The 18,815-nt window shown below is 43.2% G+C and overlaps 1 protein-coding gene across 3 annotated transcripts in view; it reads left to right on the forward strand.

Annotated features, from left to right (window-relative positions):
- The window catches only part of si:dkey-205h13.2 (uncharacterized), a 156,220-nt gene that overhangs the window by 2,673 nt on the left and 134,732 nt on the right, over positions 1–18,815 (forward strand). For 2 of the 3 annotated variants that reach the window (XM_059638018.1, XM_059638017.1), the window contains exon 2: positions 13,888–14,032. The exons of the other annotated variant lie outside the window; for it this stretch is intronic. The gene's annotated coding sequence lies outside the window, so the exon portion shown is untranslated. The remainder of the gene's footprint in view (positions 1–13,887; positions 14,033–18,815) is intronic. 3 annotated transcript variants of the gene reach the window in all.

Genomic DNA, 18,815 nt, shown 5'->3' on the forward strand with positions numbered 1-18,815 from the left:
TCGACCATGGGGAGTATCACAGTTACATCCGAAGCTGTCTTCATCCGACATCTACTAAGGTACACTGCTGTGTCAGCGACTAGTAAGCGGGACCACATACTTCGGCCAATTCTTCTCTTCACAAACCCAGGAGAGCTGACACTGTTGGTAACACTAGTCAGAAAATTCACTCATATTGAGACAATAATACCTGGAACATCCAGACCAGGTGGCTTAGTCACCACACTGGGATGTGCAATATCTCTCAGAACAAATGAGAGTGAATAATGAATGTCAGAAATAGTTAGAACTGCCAGTGCTGGAGTCAGAGATAACACAGTGTGGAGGTGGAGGAATGCAGCAGGCCAGGTAGCATTAGAAGAGCAGGAAAGTTGACTTTTCGGGGTGGGACCCTTCTTGGGGCCCCATTTCTGAAGAAGGGTCCCAACCTGAAACCTCAACTTTACTGATCCTCTGATGCTGCCTTGCCTGCTGTGCTCCTCCAGCTCCACACTGAATAATGAATGTGCTGTGTTTTTACTGTGATCTCTAAAGCAAATCATAGAACAGATGTGCTTAATTTTTTCCTGTGGCCCAACAAAACTTATAATTTTCCTTTCACAGCATAGACTTGCTAGTCTGAGAACAATAACTGTGCCTGATTCACACCAGAGTGTTTTCTATAAAAGTTTTACAACACTGAAAGTTAACAGTACTGGGTGCTGGGTATCAGTTTTACAGTGTTGTGTTAAATAACAAGATACATGCAAACAATACAACCTGACTCCGAGGCCCAAAGTGAAACTCTTTGGGCATCTGCATGCCTATAGCTTCTTGACTGACCATGAGAGTTCTCTAACCGACACAATAATAATACAGCCTGATTTGCCAACTGCAGGATAACCAGTCCAGTCCTCCAAGCCATATACATGATTTTGTTCTGATTGCTTTGTTTTATGCTTTATGCTGATCTTATGACTTAATTAAATACTGTGCTTTTTATTCTCTCTGGATGATGGGTACCTACATACGCACTGTTAGACACGAACAACAAAAATAGACATGGCTGGAAAATTTCATAAGGTCTGACAGCATATGTGGAGAGAAAGCAGAGTTAATATTTTAGGTTCAGTGGCCCTTCCTCAGAACCGGCTTACGGTTAAACATTGTTGGCTTTAATGAGCTACCCCAGTTGTAAGATTCTAGCATCCTAGTTTGTCCTTTTAGTACAATAGAGCATTACTACTGTCTTCAATACCATAACACTCCTTATTGAGAGAGGTTGCAAAATATAGATCATCAGAGTAGTGTATAAAACCTGTCCTCTTGCATGCTTCTACACATCCCTCTAGTTTAATAACTTCTGATCTGCTGTGCAGATATTAAAATGGTATGTGCCATTACAATTGTATTGGTTTCTTGTTCCATTGTACAATACCCCTCCCCAGGTTCCTTCTTCCTTGGTTTACATAATTCTAGCAGTTTATTTTTAATGTTTGCATAGTCATCATTATCATTAACATCATTTATGCCATCTCCCTACCTTCTTCAAAGTTGGAATTGCACAGGTCAAGATGAATTGAAATTCTGACTGAGGACCCTGATCTGGTTCACTTGAGTTTCGCAAGAGAATGATCACTCACTATCACTGCTGGAACTGTTGTATCATGTTACACATTATTTGATATAGCATGGATATCCCTGTCCCACATCTTGTGACAAGATTGATGTTTCCAATTTCTCTTGAACACTCTTTCAGGTTTTCTGATTATATATAATCTTACAGATTCATGCAGTGCAGAATAGACCTTTGGCCCATTAAGCCTGTACTGATTTGTTCCACTGATATTTATGGCTTCTGATTTATTTTTTCCTAACCAAATTTTCTGACCTGGTTTCAAAGTTAACAGTGTTTTTGATGTATGACTAGATTTATACCACTTCTGCTGCTTTAGACTGTAATATTTCTCCACTTGCATGTTTCCCTCCAAACACTCAACAAACCCACTAGACCAAAATCCTCGATCTGCCTCCTCAGTGTCATTGGGGGTCCATTTACATGCACCGCCTGCAGCAGTTCAAGACTCACAACCGCCATATCAAGGGCAACTGAGATGGGAAATAAATGCTGGCTCAGCTAGCGATGCCCAGATCCTATGAATTAGCTATAAAAAGCTATATAAAAGACAAAAAAAGACAGTCTTTGTCAATTGAAGATGGTTCACTGATAACCGAGAATAACCAAGCAGTTGGCTCAGAGTATGCCAATATTAAAATTGTGAAAATATGATCCTGTTCTCTAACTGAAGAGTTAGGGAATGCTCCCTTCAGTTGTTTCTGTTTTTTCTCTTGAAGGTAGGATCCAAATTTGGCTGAGTCATGGTAGAAGGCTGTTTGTGTGATGGAAGGTCAGTGTGCAGTGGGGGAGAGTAGTACAGGGATCAATGCTGGGTCCGTTATTGTTTGTGATATTCATAACTGATGTACATGGGTATGTGGAAGATTAATAAGTAAGTTTGTAGATAGCAGGGTAAGAATGAAGGTTGTAGGCTACGGAAGCTATAAACAGCTTGGGCAGATGGAATTTAACCATTTTTTTAATAGAAGCCCCACAGTGTGGACACAAGATATTCGTCCCAGCAAATCCACAACACCCTCCAAACACCATCCCACCCAGGCCCATTCCCCTACTCTGTCCCTGTAACCCTGCATTTTCCATGGCTAGTGCACCTAAACAAGACATCACTGAACATGATGGGTTATTTAGGTTAGATTAGAATCCCTACAGTGTGGAAACAGGCCCTTCGGTCCAACAAGTCCACACCGCCCTTTGAAGCATCCCACCCAGACCCATCCCCCTATAGCCCACAAACCCCTGAACACTTTGGGCAATTTAGCATGGCCAATCCACCTAGCCTGCACATATTTGGACTGTAGGAGGAAACCAAGCACCTGGAGGAAACCCACGCAGACACGGGGAGAATGTGCAAACTCTGCACAGACGGTCGCCCGAGGCCGGAGTCGAACCTGGGTCCCTGGTGCTGTGAGGCTGCAGTACTAACCAATGAGCCACCACGCCAGCCCATTTAACATGGCTAATCTACCTAACTTGCACATCTTTGGACTGTGGGAGGAAATCAGAGCACTTGGCAGAAACCCATGCAGACATGGGGAGAATGTGCAAACTCCACACAAATGGTCGCCTGAGGCTGAAATCGAATCCAGGCCTCCAGTGCTGTGAGGCAGCATGCGAACCACTGGGCCACCGTGCTGTCCCCTAATAAATGTAAGATGATGCACTTTGGAAGACGTAACAAGACAAGAGAGTACCTAATGAATGGCAGAACACTGGAAGCTTAAAGGAATAGATGGAAATTGTGCAGCTTGTCCATAGCCTTTTATGTTTATCAGTTAAGGCATAGATTTTAAAAGGAGGAAAAAATTTGATATTTTCGAAAAATTTGGTTAGGCCACAGCTGGAGAACTGTGTGAAGTTATGATCACCACACCATAGGAAGTATGTGACTGGAGGTGTACAGAGGAAATTCGCCAGGATGTTGCCTGGTATGGAGTATTTTCTCTATGAAGAGAGGCTGGATAATCTTGTGTTGTTTTCCTTAGAGCAGAGGAGTTTGAGGGGGTACCTGATTAAGGTGTGTAAGTGTAAGAGGGCATGGAAAGGGTCAAGAACAAGGGAACACACACTTAAAGTGAAAGGAAGAGGTATTTAGAAGGGATTGGAAGAAAACATTTTCATGCAGAGGGTGTTGAGGGTCTAGAATGCACTGCCTTGGAGAAACACCTTATAACCTTTAAAAAATACTTTGATGAACCTTGAAGTGTTATAATGTACCAGTGGTGGTATATTTTTGGTGGTTCAGACTCAATGGGTCAAAGGGCCTCTTCTGTACTGTATGATGCTGATTCTCCTAAGGCACATTAACTAGTTCCCACCTTCACCTTGCATTTCCGACTGCAAGTTTCTGACGTCGTTCATGGATGAATTCCCACAGTTACTTTTGAAACATAGGATTGTTATATCCAGTGGCAGTAACTCAACACATTATTCATATTTGATTCTGCTTTTACTTTCAAAGGCTGGGATGTTACAGAAAAACAGAGCGCAACTGGGATAGTGTCTGTATATGTTTGTGTGGGTGTGGGTTAGGCTGGAGGGACGAAGTGGAGATGATATCCAATAGGATCATGCATTTTGCCTTCTTGCTGCAACTGGGATGCCACTTGTTGGGTGGTGAGGCGGAGGAGCAAACAGGCAGCCCACTTATAAGCAAACCAGTTGAAGCACCTCATACAGCCTCATTATAATGCATTTTCACAATGCTGTCAGAGAGATTGCAATGTGATTTCTACTTAGCATCATTAAATGTTTAACAAATCAAAACTCTTCTACATTGTGAAACCAAACGGAGGCTTGGGGACCACTTTGCGGAACACCTACACTCTGTTTGCAACAAACAACTGCACCCCCCCCACCGCCGTTGCGAACCATTTCAATTCCCCCCTGTCCCCGATGACATGTCCATCCTGGGCCTCCTGGATTGCCAGCATGACACCCCCCGAAAGATGCAAGAACAGCTTCTCATATTTCGCTTGGGAACTCTGCAGCTCAAGGGTATCAATGTGGACTTCACAAGCTTCAAAATCTCCCCTCCCCCAGCCACATGCCAAAGCCGGCCCAGTTAATCTCCGCCTTCCTAACCATTCCATCCACCTCAAGCCCCAACCCTATCCCCTATCCACCAACCTCATCCCACCCCCCCGACCTGTTCATCCTCCCTGGACTGACACAGCACCCCCTAACTCCCCACCTACATTTGCCTTCACTGGCTATAGCCCCGCCTCTTTTACCTGTCTGTCTCCTCTCACCCTGTCTTCTCCTTTATCCATCTTCTATCCGCCTCCCCCTGTCTCCCTGTTTATTTCAGAATCCTCTTCCCCTCCCCCATTTCTGAAGAAGGGTTCCGACCCGAAACGTCAAACTTTCCTCCTCCTGTGATCCTGCTTGGCCTGCTGTCTTCATGCAACTTCACACAGTGTTATCTCAGATTCTCCAGCATTGGCAGTTCCTACTGTCTCTGTAACAAATCAAAACTGTCGTTTTGTATAGTTGTACTCTCAAGTTGGAATTAGATGCATCCACATAACATACAAAGAACAGAAATTCATTCTGGTAGTAATTCAAGTCAGGTTTTCATAATTTAATCTGTCTCCTAAACCTAAAATACTATTTTAATCAATGTGTTGGGCCAAATTATAACACAACTATAAGGGGAGGTAGAACCTGAACCTGGATCTTCTATATGCAGCTTGCTTAAGGCCAATTTCATCCATCTTAAAGGGTGGTGTGTATATTGGAAAAAAACTTCTTCTGATAACATTTGCTGTATGCAAGTTATTAGGTCAAAAATCACACATCACCAGGTTATAGTCCAAAAGGTTTATTTGAAAACACTAGCTTTCAGAGCGTTGCTCCTCCATCAGATATAGTGAGAGAGGTATAGAACACAGAACATAGAAAAGCACAGCACAGCACAGGCCCTTTGGCCCACGATGTTGTGCCGTGGAATAATCCTAATCCAAAAATAAAATAACCTAACCTACATTCCCCTCAATTCACCGCTGTCCATGTGCATGTCCAGCAGTGGCTCAAATGTCACTAATGACTCTGCTTCCGCGACTACCATTGGCAAAGTATTCCATGCGCTCACGACTCTCTGGGTGAAGAACCTCCCTCTGACGTCTCCTCCATACCTTCCTCCTAACACTTTAAAACTATGACCCCGCATGGCAGTCAATCCTGCCCTGGGGAAAAGTCTCTGGTTATCGACTCTATCCACGCCTCTCATTACCTTGTACACCTCGATCAGGTCACCTCTCTTCCTCCTCTCCAGAGAGAAAAGTCCGAGCTCAGTCAACCTCTCCTCGTAAGACAAGCCCTCCAGTCCAGGCAGCATCCTGGTAAACCTCCTTTGCACCCTCTCCAAAGCCTCCACACCTTTCTTATAATAGGGCGACCAGAACTGGACACAATATTCCAAGTGTGGTCTCACCAGGGTTTTGTAGAGCTGCAGCAAAATCTCACGGCTCTTAAACTTGATCCCCCTGTTAATGAAAGCCAAAACACCATATGCTTTCTTAACAACCTTATCCACTTGGGGAGCTATGCACTTGAACACCGAGATCCCACTGTTCCTCCACACTGCCGAGAATCCTGCCTTTAATCCTATCTTCAGCATTTTAGTTCGACCTTCCAAAATGCATCAATTCACATTTATCCAGGTTCAACTCCACCTGCCATTTCTCAGCCCAGATCTGCACACTGTCAATGTCTCGCTGAAGCCTGCAATAGCCCTCGATACTATCAACGGCACCTCCAACCTTTGTGTCATCAGCAAACATACTAAGCCACCCCTCAACCTCCTCATCCAAGTCATTTATAAAAACTACAAAGAGCAGAGGCCCAAGAACAGAGCCCTGCGGGACACCACTCAGCAATGACCTCCAGGCAGAATACTTACCATCTACAACCACTCTCTGCCTCCTGTCAGCCAACCAATTCTGAATCCAGACAGCCAAATTTCCCTGTATCCCATACCTCCTGACTTTATGAATGAGCCCGCCGTGGGGAACATTATCAAATGTCTTGCTGAAGTCCATGTACACCACATCCACTGCTCGACCCTCGTCAAACTGTCTCATGACCTCGTCAAAGAACTCAATAAGATTTGTGAGGCATGACCTGCCCCTCACAAAGCCATGCTGACTCCCTTTAATCACGCTATGCTTTTCCAAATAGTCATAAATCCTATCCCTCAGAATTCTTTCCAAAACCTTGCTGACCACAGACGTAAGACTGACTGGTTTGTAATTTCTAGGGATTTCCCTATTCCCTTTCTTGAAAAGAGGAAGAACATATGCCTCCCTCCAATCTTCCAGTATGACTCCCATGGAGAGTGAGGAAGCAAAGATTTTCGCAAATGGCTTAGCAACCTCCTTTCTCGCTTCCCGGAGCAACCTAGGATAAATCTGGTCTGGCCCTGGGGACTTATCAATCTTAGTGTTTGCCAAAATTTACAACACATCAACTTCCTCAATCTCAATCTGTTCAAGCCTGTTTTCCTGCTCCTCAAAGTTCTCATTCACAACAAGGTCCCTTTCCTTAGTGAAAGCTGAAGCAAAAAACTCATTTAGGGCTTCCCCTATCTGCTCAGACTCCACGCACAAGTTCCCTACGATATCCCTGATCGGCCCTACCTTCTCCCTGAACATTCTGTTATTCCTCACTTATGTGTAAAATGCCTTCGGGTTCTCCCTAATCCTTCCTGCCAAGCCTTTTTTGTGCCCCCTCCTGGCCCTCCTCAGTCCACTTCCGAGCAAGCCTATAATCCTGTAAAGCTGTGCTAGACCCTTGCTTCCTCCACCTTACGTAAGCTGCCTTTTTCTTTTTGCTGCGAAGCACCTCTGTTCCCGTCATCCAAGGCTCCTTAATCTTACCCCTTCTTACCTGTCTCAGAGGAACAAATTTATGCATCACTCGCAACAACTGCTCCTTAAACAGTCTCCACATGTCTGTTGTGCCCTTTCTGTGGAACAATTTCTCCCAATCTGTACTTCCCAACTCCTGCCTGATAACATCATAGTTTCCTTTTCCCCAGTTAAATATCTTGCCCTGGTAACTGCTCCTTTCCCTTTCTATGGCTATGGTAAATTTGAGGCTGTTGTGGTCACTGTCGCCAAAGTGTTCTCCCACCACAAGATCTGACAGCTGTCCTGGCTCATTGCCAAGCACCAAATCCAAAATGGCCTCCCCCCTCGTCGGCCTGTCCACATACTGAGTAAGGAAACCCTCCTGAACACACCTGACAAAAACGGCTCCATCCAAACCATTTGCACTAATGAAGTTCCAATTAATATTGGGAAAGTTGAAGTCACCCATAACAACAACCCTGCTACGTTTGCACTTTTCAACAATCTGCTGGCCTATGAGTTCTTCGATCTCCCTACTGCTATTTGGGGGTCTGTTGAAAACCCCCAATGAGGTGACTGCTCCCTTGCTGTTCCTAACTTGCACCCATACTGACTCAGTCGACAAACCTTCCTTGGCAACCTCAGCCCATACCACCTCAGTAGACGAGTCCTCATCAAAAGTTCTTTCAGCCACTGTTATATTGTCCCTGACTAACAAAGCTACACCTCCCCCTCTTTTACCACCTTCCCTGACCTTAATGAAGATCTAAACCCTGGAACCTGCAACATCCATTCCTGACCCTGCTCTATCCATGTCTCCGAAATGGCCACAACATCGAAGCCCCAGGTACCTATCCAAGCTGCAAGCTCACCCACCTTATTCCGGTATCAAGACACAGAATTTATAAATAAAAGAATTCATACAACTGATGCGAATGTATTAAATAAACCTAAAATGTCTGGCTGAAGCACTCCTGTTAAATCTTTAATCAGTTGGAAAGGAGATGCAGGTTTCAATTGATTAAAATGCAAATCCCAGAATTTCTTTCAAGTCACTGTCCCGAGATAACTAAAGGTTTTATCAGTATATACAAGTGTATACCTGAAATGTCACCTTGAGTATATACTGATAAAACCCTTAGCTATCTTGGGGCAGTGACTTGAAAGAAATTCTAGGATTTGCATTTTAATCAATCGAGACCTGCATATCCTTTCTAATGGATTAAAGATTTAACAGGAGGGAGGAGGTGCTGTTGCCTGTCTTCACTGATTGTGGTCTGTGGATCAGGGAGTCAAGGATCCAGTTGCAGAGGCACAGCAAGACTGAAGTCTCAGAGTATGGAGATTAGTTTGGTTGGGGTTATAGTATTAAAGGCAGAGCTGTAGACAATAAGTCAAAGCCTGACATAGATATCCTAATTATCCAGATGTATTAGGGATGAGTACAGGGCTATCTGCCATGGACTTGTTGCACCGGCAGGCAAATTGCAAGGGATTGAGGCAGGCTGGGAGGCTAGAGTTGATGTGAGCCAGGACTAACCTCTTGAAGCGCTTCATAATTATGGAGGTCAGAGCCACCAGGTGGTAGTCATTGATGCACGTTCCATGTGTTTTCTTTGGTACCAAGATGATGGTGGCCTTCTTAAGGAAGGTGAAGACATCAGATTGTAGCAAGAAGAGGTCAAAAATGTCAGCAAATACTCCTGCCAGCTGGTCCACACAGGATCTGAGTGCACAGCCAGGGGCTCCATTTGTGCCACTCACTTTCAACAGGTTCAGTCTCAAGAAGGCCGATCTGACATCTACCATGGTGACTGAAGGAACTGGTGTGTTCGGGACGTTCGAGGCAGGTGACACGACTTCACCGACCTCTTGCTTGAACCAAGATAAAAAGCATTGAACACATCGGGGAGGGATGTATTTTTGTCTGCCACTCTGTTCAGCTTCATTTTGTAGCCCACCATGTTGTGTAGGCCTTGCCACAGGTAGTGGGTCTCTGTGTGGGTCCCTAACTTAGTCTGGTATTGCTTCTTGGCGTCTCAAATGGCCTTGTGAAGGTTGTGTCTGGATGTCCTGTAAAGTTCTGTTTTGTTTGAGTTGACCGCTGCATGCCTGGTCTTCAGTAGGCAATGGATTTCCCAATGAATCTATGGTTTCCGTTTTTCAAACATATGAATTGCATTCTTTGGCATAGCATCCTCTGTTCACTTGCTAATGAAGTCGATGATGGTGGTGGCATGGTAGCCTAGGTTGGCTGCTGAATTCTTGGATATGGACCAGTCCCCCAATTCCAAGCAGTCCTGCAGAAGCTCTTCCACTGCCTCAGACTAGCAATGCACTACTTTCTGTACTAGGTCCTCATGTTTCAACTTCTACTTGTAAACTAGGAGGAGTAACATAGCGTTGTGATCTGATTTTCCAAAGTCTGGATGGGGTGTGGAGCGGTAGGCATCTGGTAGATGCTCATTGTTGCTAGATTTTCCCACTGATAGCCACAACAAAGGGATACTTGAACCATTCACATTATCTGAAAGTATCGTAGCAGTATGGAGGCTGTAGCCTCAAAGATTTGCAGTAACTTTTGTCTTAATGTGGCTGCTGTGCTAGTGGGACTAGCACCTGATAACTGACAGCGTGCAGTAGCAAGTGACATTATATTCACATTTGTCATTCCTCATTTATCAGTCGAGTATTCCACCTCCCATACCCTTCGAAAAAGAGACTTTGAAATATTTGAACACTGGATATTGTGTAATAAAAATGGAATAATTGGAAATCTACTTGTGTTCGCTTTGGGAATGAGCAATCATAATTGTGTCATCAAGATGGAAGGTGACAGTTGAATCTGAGACTATGATGGTATGAGGTGCAAGTTGGCTATTAAAAATTAGGGAATGTTATTTGAAAAGATGGTTATGGAAAGGCAATGGCAAATGTTCAGCGGGTGCCTGGAGGAACTGCAAAATGAGCCCAATGAGGGAGGGACATACACAATGAATAATAGGTCCATAGGGAGTACCAAAGAACAAAGGAACTTTGGTATACAAGTATTAGATCCCTGAAGGTGTCAGCACAGGTAGACAGGGTGGTGAAGAAGGTATATGTGAAGCTTGCCTTCATTCGCCAGGGCATAGAATATTGGAGAAAACAAGTCTTGTTACAATGTTATAAAACATTGATTGGGCCACAGATAGCATACCAGTGCAGTCCTGGTTATTGCAGTGTTGGAAGCAGGTGATTGCACTTGAGAGGTTGCAGAGGAAATTCACTAGGATGTTGCCTGGGATGGAAAGTCTGAGTTATAAGGAGAGACTGGATAGGCTGGGTTTGTTTTTACTGGAGCAGAGCAGGCTGTGGGCTGATCTGACTGAAGTAGGCAAAATTAAGAGAGGCATAGACACAGTCAACCATGAGAAACTCTTTCTAATGGTAGACATGTCTAAACCAGAGTGCATTGTTTAAGGTTAACAGGAGATGTATATACGGAATGTGCTGCCTGAGAAGGGTGATGGAGGCAGATATTTTTGCAACAATTAAGAAATAGCTGGATGAGTACTTAAAATGTAAGGGTTAATTGGAAATTTCAAGCTTGAGACTGATAGTTTTTTTTTGTCTGACGAGAGTAACAAGAGATAAATTGAAGTGCAAGTCTATTGGCCCACCATGTATATGCTGACCAATGAACGCCAAACTGTGTTCCTCCAGCTCCACACTGTGTTATCTCTGACTCCAGCATCAGCAGTCCTTACTGTTTTTTATCTCATTTGCCTGCTGTGGCCTGGCTCATCTAGATATTTCTTAAATAATATGGTAGTAACTGTCTCTGGGATTATACTCATTGGCATTCAGAAGAATGAGGGGAGATCTTATAGAAACATATAAGATTATGAAGGGAATAGATAAAATGGAGACAGGGAGGTTGTTTCTGCTAGCAGGTGAAACCAGGGCTAGAGGGCATCACCTCAAAATAAAGGGAAGCAGATGTAGGACTGAGGTGAAGAGGAACTTCTTCACCCAATGGGCTGTGAATCTGTGGAATTCCCTGCCCAGTGAAGCGGTTGAAGCTACCTCACTGAATGTTCTTAAGGCAAGGCTAGATAATTTTTTGAATCGTAAAGGAGTTAAGGGTTATGGTGAGTGGGCAGGTAAGTGGCGCTGAGTCTCAAAAAGATCTGTCATGATCTTATTAAATGGCAGGGGCCAGATAGCCTTGTCCTGCTCCTGGTTCTTATGTTCTTATGTCTCCACCACCCTCTAAATAGCACATTGCATATTTTTACCAGCCTCTGGGTGAAAATGGTTTTCCTCAGGTGCCCTCTGAAGCACTTGTTCCTCACTTTAAACTTTGTCTTCTGGTCTTAGACATACCTGTTATGGGGAAAAAATGCTCAAAATTTACCCCATCTATGCCGGTCATCATCTTGAATACCCCAGTCAGACTACCCCTCTGCTCCAGGGAAAACAAATACAGCCCATCCAGCCTCTCTCATAATTGAGACTTTCCGTCCCAGACAACAACCTGCTGAATCTCCTCTTCACCTTCTCCAGCGCAGTCATGACCTTCTGAAAGTGTGGCAACCAGAATTGCACTCAGCATTCCATCTGTGACCTAACCATTGTTTTATAAAAGTCATAACAAGACTTGCCTGTTATTGTATTCTGTGCCATGACTAATGAAGGCAAGCATCCTGCATGCTTTCTTCACCTTACCTATCTGTGCTGAAGCAGTCAGGGACCATTGGACGTGTACACCGAGAGCTCCCTTTATCCCTCAACACTCCCTAGGGAATTACCATTTATTGTTTATGTATCTTTCCCTATTAGAACTCCCAAAATGCGTCACCTCAAAATTATCAGAATTAAATTCCATCTCCCATTGCTGTGTTCAACGTATCAGCCAACCAATATCTGACTGTAGCCTGAGACCATCTTCCTCACTATCAACAAAACCACCAATTTTTGTGTTGTCTTTAAACTTACAAATTATATACCTTATGCATTCTCATCTAAGTCACTAATGTGCAAAACAAGTGGCAAGGATACAGTCCCAATCCCTGTGGTATGCTACTGATCACAGGCGTCTAATCATAAAAGTAATGCTCCACCATCACTCTTTGCCTCCTACTTGTAAGCGAGTAATTTCCCATCTTGCCGTGGATCCCAGAGGTTCTTACCTTTTGGACCAGTCTTCTAAGTGGGACTTTGTCAAAGGCTTTATTGAAGTGGATGTAAACCACATCAGATATACTCTTTCATTAATAAGAGATAGCAAGAACTGCAGATGCTGGAGTTCAAGATAACAACAGTGTGGAGCTGGAGGAACACAGCAGGCCAAGCAGCATCAGAGGAGCAGGAGAGTTAACGTTTCGGGTCAGGACCCTTCTTCAGAAATGTTCCCTGACTAAATATATTTCGTCACCTTTTCAAAAATCTTAATTACATTTGTCAGACAGGATCTCCCTCCAACAAACCTGTGCTAACTATTTCTGTTCAACCTCTACCTTTCCAAGTGTTGATTAATCCTGTCTCAGATGAACTGGTCTGTAATTACCTGGCCTATCCCTACTGCCATTCTTGAACAAAGGAACAGCATTATCTATCCTCCAGTCATCTTGTAGTTCACACGTGATGTGAAACGTTAAATATCTCTGCCATAGCAGCTTGGGATACATCTCATTAGGCCTTGGGGATTTATGCACCTTTGTATTTGCTACAACATCAAATACCCCCTCCTTATTCATCTTTACATTTTCAGAACCTTGGACTCTGAGGTCTAGGTTCCTCCATTCCTCAACCTGATTTGGTTGTTGTTTAAATTGAAAACATTTTTATTTATTTTGTTCACGCACTGGGTATGGGTATTGCTGGCTTGGCAAGCATTTATTGCCTGTTCCGAATTATCCTGGAGAGGTATTAGTGAACTGCCTTCTTGAATCTCTGAAGTTCATTTGGTGTAGGGACAGAAGTAAGTTCTAGATTAGATTCCCTACAGTGTGGAAACAGGCCCTTTGACCCAACAAGTCCACACCACCCCTTGGAGCATTCTACCCAGACCCATCCCTCTATAACCCACACACCCTTGAACACTACAGGCAATTTTGCATGGCCGATCCACCTAGCTTGCACATCTTTGGACTGTGGGAGGAAACCGGAGCACCCGGAGGAAACCCACGCAGACACGGGGAGAATGTGCAAACTCCGCACAAACAGTTGCCCGAGGTTGGAATCGAACCCGGCAAAGTGACAGTTAAGGAATAGTGATATAGATCTAAATTAGGATGGTATGACTAAAAGGAGAATTTACAGGTGGTGGTGTTCCTATGTATTTGTTACCTATGTCCTTATATGTAGTAGAGTTCGTGGGTTTAGAAGGTTTGTCGAAGGACATTTCTCAGATGTGGGTGCTATTTGCTTACACAGGTAAAATACAAGGACAGAATAGGTGAACAGCTGTGAATCTGCAAGCATCCAGAGGTCATCAGAGTTGGTTAGCATCTTCCTCCAAGAATGTGGAAGGCAGAAGAGCTGTTTTAGCTTTGCAACACTGCTCTTGAAGAAATAGCAGGTGAGTGTAAAAGTATGGATAACACAATTGATGGTTGGCAATAGACTGATGAGGTGGAAATTGGCTGCATTAGATTTGTCCTGCTTTTTGTGTACAGGACATACTTGGGCAATTTTTCATATTGTTGGACAGATGCCAGTGATGTAACTGTTCTGGAACAGTTTGGCTAAGGGGAGCGGGGAGTTCTGGAAAAGAAGCCTTCAGTATTATTGCCAGAATGTTGTCAAAGTTCCTAGCCTTTGCAGTATCCAGTGCCTCCAATCTTTTGTTATCACGTGGAGTGGATTGAATTGACTGAAGACTGATATCTGTAATTCTGGGGATCATTGGAGGAGGCCGAGATGGATCATCCACTTGGCACTTCTGACTGAAGATCGCTGCGAAAGCTTCAGCCTTACCTTTTGCACTGATGTCCTTGGCTGTTCCATCATTGATGATGCAGATATTTGTGGAGTTTCATTCTCCAGTCAGTTGTTTAATTGTCCACCACTGCTCATGACTGGGTGTGGCAGGACTGCAGAGCTTAGATCTGATCTATTGGTTGAAGGATCGCTTAGCTGTTTTCATCACTTGCTACTTATGCTGTTTGGCATGCAAGTAGCCTTGTTTGGTGGCTTCACTAGGTTGACACCTCATTTTCAGGTATGCTTGGTGCTGACCCTGGCATGCCCTCCGGCACTCTCCAATGAATTAGGGTTGATGCCCAGGCTTGATGGTAATGGGTGAGTGGGGGATATGCCAGGCCATAAGGTTACAGATTGAGCTGGAGTACAATTCTGCTCCAGTTATGTTCTACGGTACCTCGTGGATGCCCAGTCTTGAGTTGCTAGACCTGTTCTAAGTCTGTCCCATGTAGCACAGTGATAAGTGCCCCACAACATGATGGAGGTTATTTTCAATGTGAAGGCGGGACTTCAACTCCACCAGGACTATGTGGTGTTCACCCTTACCGATACTGTGATGGATAGATGCATCTACGACTGCCAGATTGCTAAGGATGAGATAAAGTATGTTTTGCCCTCTTGTTGTTTGCCTCACTATCTGCTGCAGACCCAGTCGAGCAGCTATGTCCTTCTCGACCAATAGAACTGCTGCCAAGCCACTCCTGGTGACAGACATAATAAATTCCCCGGCAAACCTCAGATCTGTTTTCCAGTCCAGAATTTCATTGTTACACAGAGGGGAAAGAAATAAATATAACTTCTTTTGTTTTTTTCCCTTCTTATTGTTATTGGGGCTTTATGTAATTTTTGTAATTTCTTTTCCCCTTTGAATAAGGTGTGACATGTACACCCTAAACCCCTCTGTTTTTGAAGTGTAATTTTTAAACGACCACACAACAAGCTTTCTGAAGTTTTAAAATTGAAGTATGGTTTATTCGTACATTCAAACCCAGGGATAATTGTTACAGCACATTCACATTTGCGTAACAAAGGATTACATCTATAATGGCAGAGAAGAGAAATATTTTTACTTAACTTTTAATTTTATCTTTGCTTTTGTCATGTTCTTCCCTAGCCTAGAGGATATGAAGATCAATTTTGTGAAAATACTTTTAAAGGGTGAGGTGCCAAATACATTAATTGCATAATTAAGATTCTTACCTTTCTACAGCACTGAATATCTAATGATTGTACTTGACAGACTTGTTTGTTGAATAGCTGTTGAAAGGATGGTTGCAGGAACAGTTAGCTGGTCCAGTGATAAATTATGCAGCAATTGTTACCTAATAAAGCAGTTATGCAGTTACATATAAGCAAATGAAAAAATCAGTAGTCTCTCACAAGGACACAGTGGACTGCTCAGCCACCTCCAAACCATAAAATCAATTGTGAGAGATAAAAAAAAGAGCAGTACCTGTGAAGGCTTTGGAGAGTTGCAGTATGAGAATAATTTCAGGGTTGAGAAATTCAGTTGCAAGAATTGATTGGATAAGGGCCATTTTCCTGATAGAAGGTTTGGAAGAGCTATTCTAAATGATTAAGGATCTGGATAGAGGAAAATGGGAGATATAGTTCCCATTGACTTGAGGACTGAGAACTCAAAGAATTAATTTAAAGTGCATGGGAAAGAAAGCAAAGACAACATTCTGCGGAGTTCTTTTCCCATGCTGTGTGGTTTGGACCCGGAGTGGACTGAATGAAGGTACTTTGGAGGCAGATTCAATCAAGGATTTCAGAAGGCAATTAGATACTGCCTGGGCTGGAGAGTTCTAGATATGAAGAGATTTTGGACAGACTCATGCTGTTTTCCTTGTAGCAGAGGAGATTGAAGAAGGACAAGAGTGAGATGCATAAAATTATGAGAGCTATAGATAAGGTCAACAGGAAGAGACTTTTATCCTTGATGGAGACATCAGTGACCATGGGAAATAAATTTAAGGTAAGGGGCAGGATGTTTACAGGAGGTGTGAGGAAAGCAAAATCACCCAGAGGGTGGTGGGTATCTGGAGATTACTGTCTGCAAGGGTGGTAGAGATATCATGTCTCATGACATTTTTAAAAATATTTAGATAGGAACTTGTCATGTCAAAGCACGGAAAACTTTGGGCCAAGTGCTAAAAAATGGGATTAGAATAGTTAGGTGCTTGTTTTTTTTTGACCAGCATTATGCTGTAGATCCCTATGGCTCTATGTATGTGAAGCTTTGTTAAATAGCATGGTGGTTTAGTGGTTAGCACTGCTGCCTCACAGTGCCGGTGACCTAGCTCGATTCCGCCCTCGGAAATCTCTCTATGTGGAGTTTGCACATTCTCCCCACATCTGCATGGGTCTCCTCAGGGTGCTCCCATTTCCTCCTACAGCCCAAAGATGTGCAGGCTTTGTGGATCCACCATGCTAAATTGCCTGAAGTGTTCAGGAATGTGTAGATTAGGTAGGTCATAGTGAGATGGCTCGGTGTGGACTTGTTGGGCTGAAGGGCCTGTTTCAACACTGTAAGGATTCTATGAAAAAGATCAGGGGAGTGGCACCAGAAAAATCAACTTGCAGAGAGTTGGCATTGACTAAACAGGTCAACTGAGCTATTTCAATACTGAAATTCTGTGCTGTAATGCATGATTTTAAGGGAAGTGACCATTTCAGGAGAACCTCTGTTTAACTCAAAGGTAAGTGAGACAGATCCAGAGACAACAATTAACTCACAATAATAAACCTATTACTATAGGCCTGTCAGCCTCTTGAGCCTGTTGCAAACAATGCTATTAATCCACTGCCTTCCGTATCCCTGATTGCCTTAATGAATAAAAATCTGTTCGCCTCTTTTTATTTTTATTAACTCATGAGTTGTGGACATCGTTGGCAAGGCAATCATTTATTTCTTATCCCTATCTGCCATTGAGAAAGTGGCGGTGTACGCAGGCTATGTGGCAGGTATTTTGGTGCTGTTAGGAAGAGAGTACCAGGATTTTAGTCTAGTTAACAGTGAAAGACCATTGATACAGGTAATCCAAGTCAGAATGATGTATGAACTGGAGAGTGACAGAGTCCGGTTATATTCTGGTCAAATGGTAGTCCCCGAGATGCTGATGAAGTGGGATTCAGTAAAGATAATGCCATTGAATGTCGGGGCAGTCGGTTTGATGCTTTCTTGCTGGAGATGGTTGATGAACACCTGTGTGGCACAAATGTTACTCATGATTTTTCAGTCCATGCCTGAATGTCACTCAAGTTGTGTTGCCTACAGGTTCAGGCTACTTCAGTATCTGAGTAGTTCTGAATACATCTGAACAATAATAGCACTGAGCATCAACATGTCTGACTGAATTATAGAGGAAATGTCAATGAGAAAGTCAAAGATGATTGGACTGAGATATCACCAAACTTGCCCAACAAACGCAGTCCAGTAGGGAAAAGAATTTGAGATTGATGTCGCCTTCTCGATGAAAAAGTGCTTTCTGATTTTACTTTTAAATAGGCTTATTCAAAATTATCAAAAGAACTATGGACTCTGGAAATCAGAAACAAGAATTGGAAGTTCTGACAGGGGTCACTCGACCTGAAATGTTAACTCTGATTTCTCTCCACAGGTGCTGCCAGACCTGCTGAGCTTTTCCAGGAATTTCTGCTCTTGTTTATTCAAAATTATGTTGCCTCTTCTTGCTTTTCTACTAAAGGAAATAATTCATTAGTACCCTGTTTCATCCTTTTGTCATTGTTTACCTGTTGACTAGAAAACCGTCTCAACTTTATACACTCAAGGGAATATGAGAAAATTCTATGCAACCTGTCCTCAGAGTTGATGTCTTTAACCATGTAATCATTCTGTTCAGTCTGCAATATACCTGCACCAAAGCCAGCATATGATTCCTTACATACCCTGTTGAAAACTGAGTGCAGTATGTTATACAGAATATCTGATTAAGATGCTTACAACTGAAGCATACTGTTCTTCTCCCACATATCCCAATATTCCAAACACCTTGCAATGAAAGCCAACATTCCGTTCAGCCTTTTGATTACATTTGGCCTTATGCACTAATATTTTTGACTCTTTCTACACCTGGACCCTCAGATCCCTTTGCTGCTTCCCAAACTCTCACCGCTAAAAATGATCCAATTTTACTTTATAATATCCAAAGTAGTTTATCTCACATATTCTCACTTTGATGTGGAGGTGCCATCGTTGTCTGGGGTGGACCAAGTCAGAAGTCACATGACACCAGGTTAAAGTCCGAAACTTTAATTTGAAATCACAAGTTTTCAGAGTGCTGCTTTCCTTTGTCAAGTGAACTCCGTAATGTTCTGATAATTATGCCTGACCAAATTTATTTAAGGCTATTATG

This window comes from Stegostoma tigrinum, chromosome 28, assembly GCF_030684315.1.
Source record: "Stegostoma tigrinum isolate sSteTig4 chromosome 28, sSteTig4.hap1, whole genome shotgun sequence".
Classification (NCBI taxonomy): domain Eukaryota; kingdom Metazoa; phylum Chordata; class Chondrichthyes; order Orectolobiformes; family Stegostomatidae; genus Stegostoma; species Stegostoma tigrinum.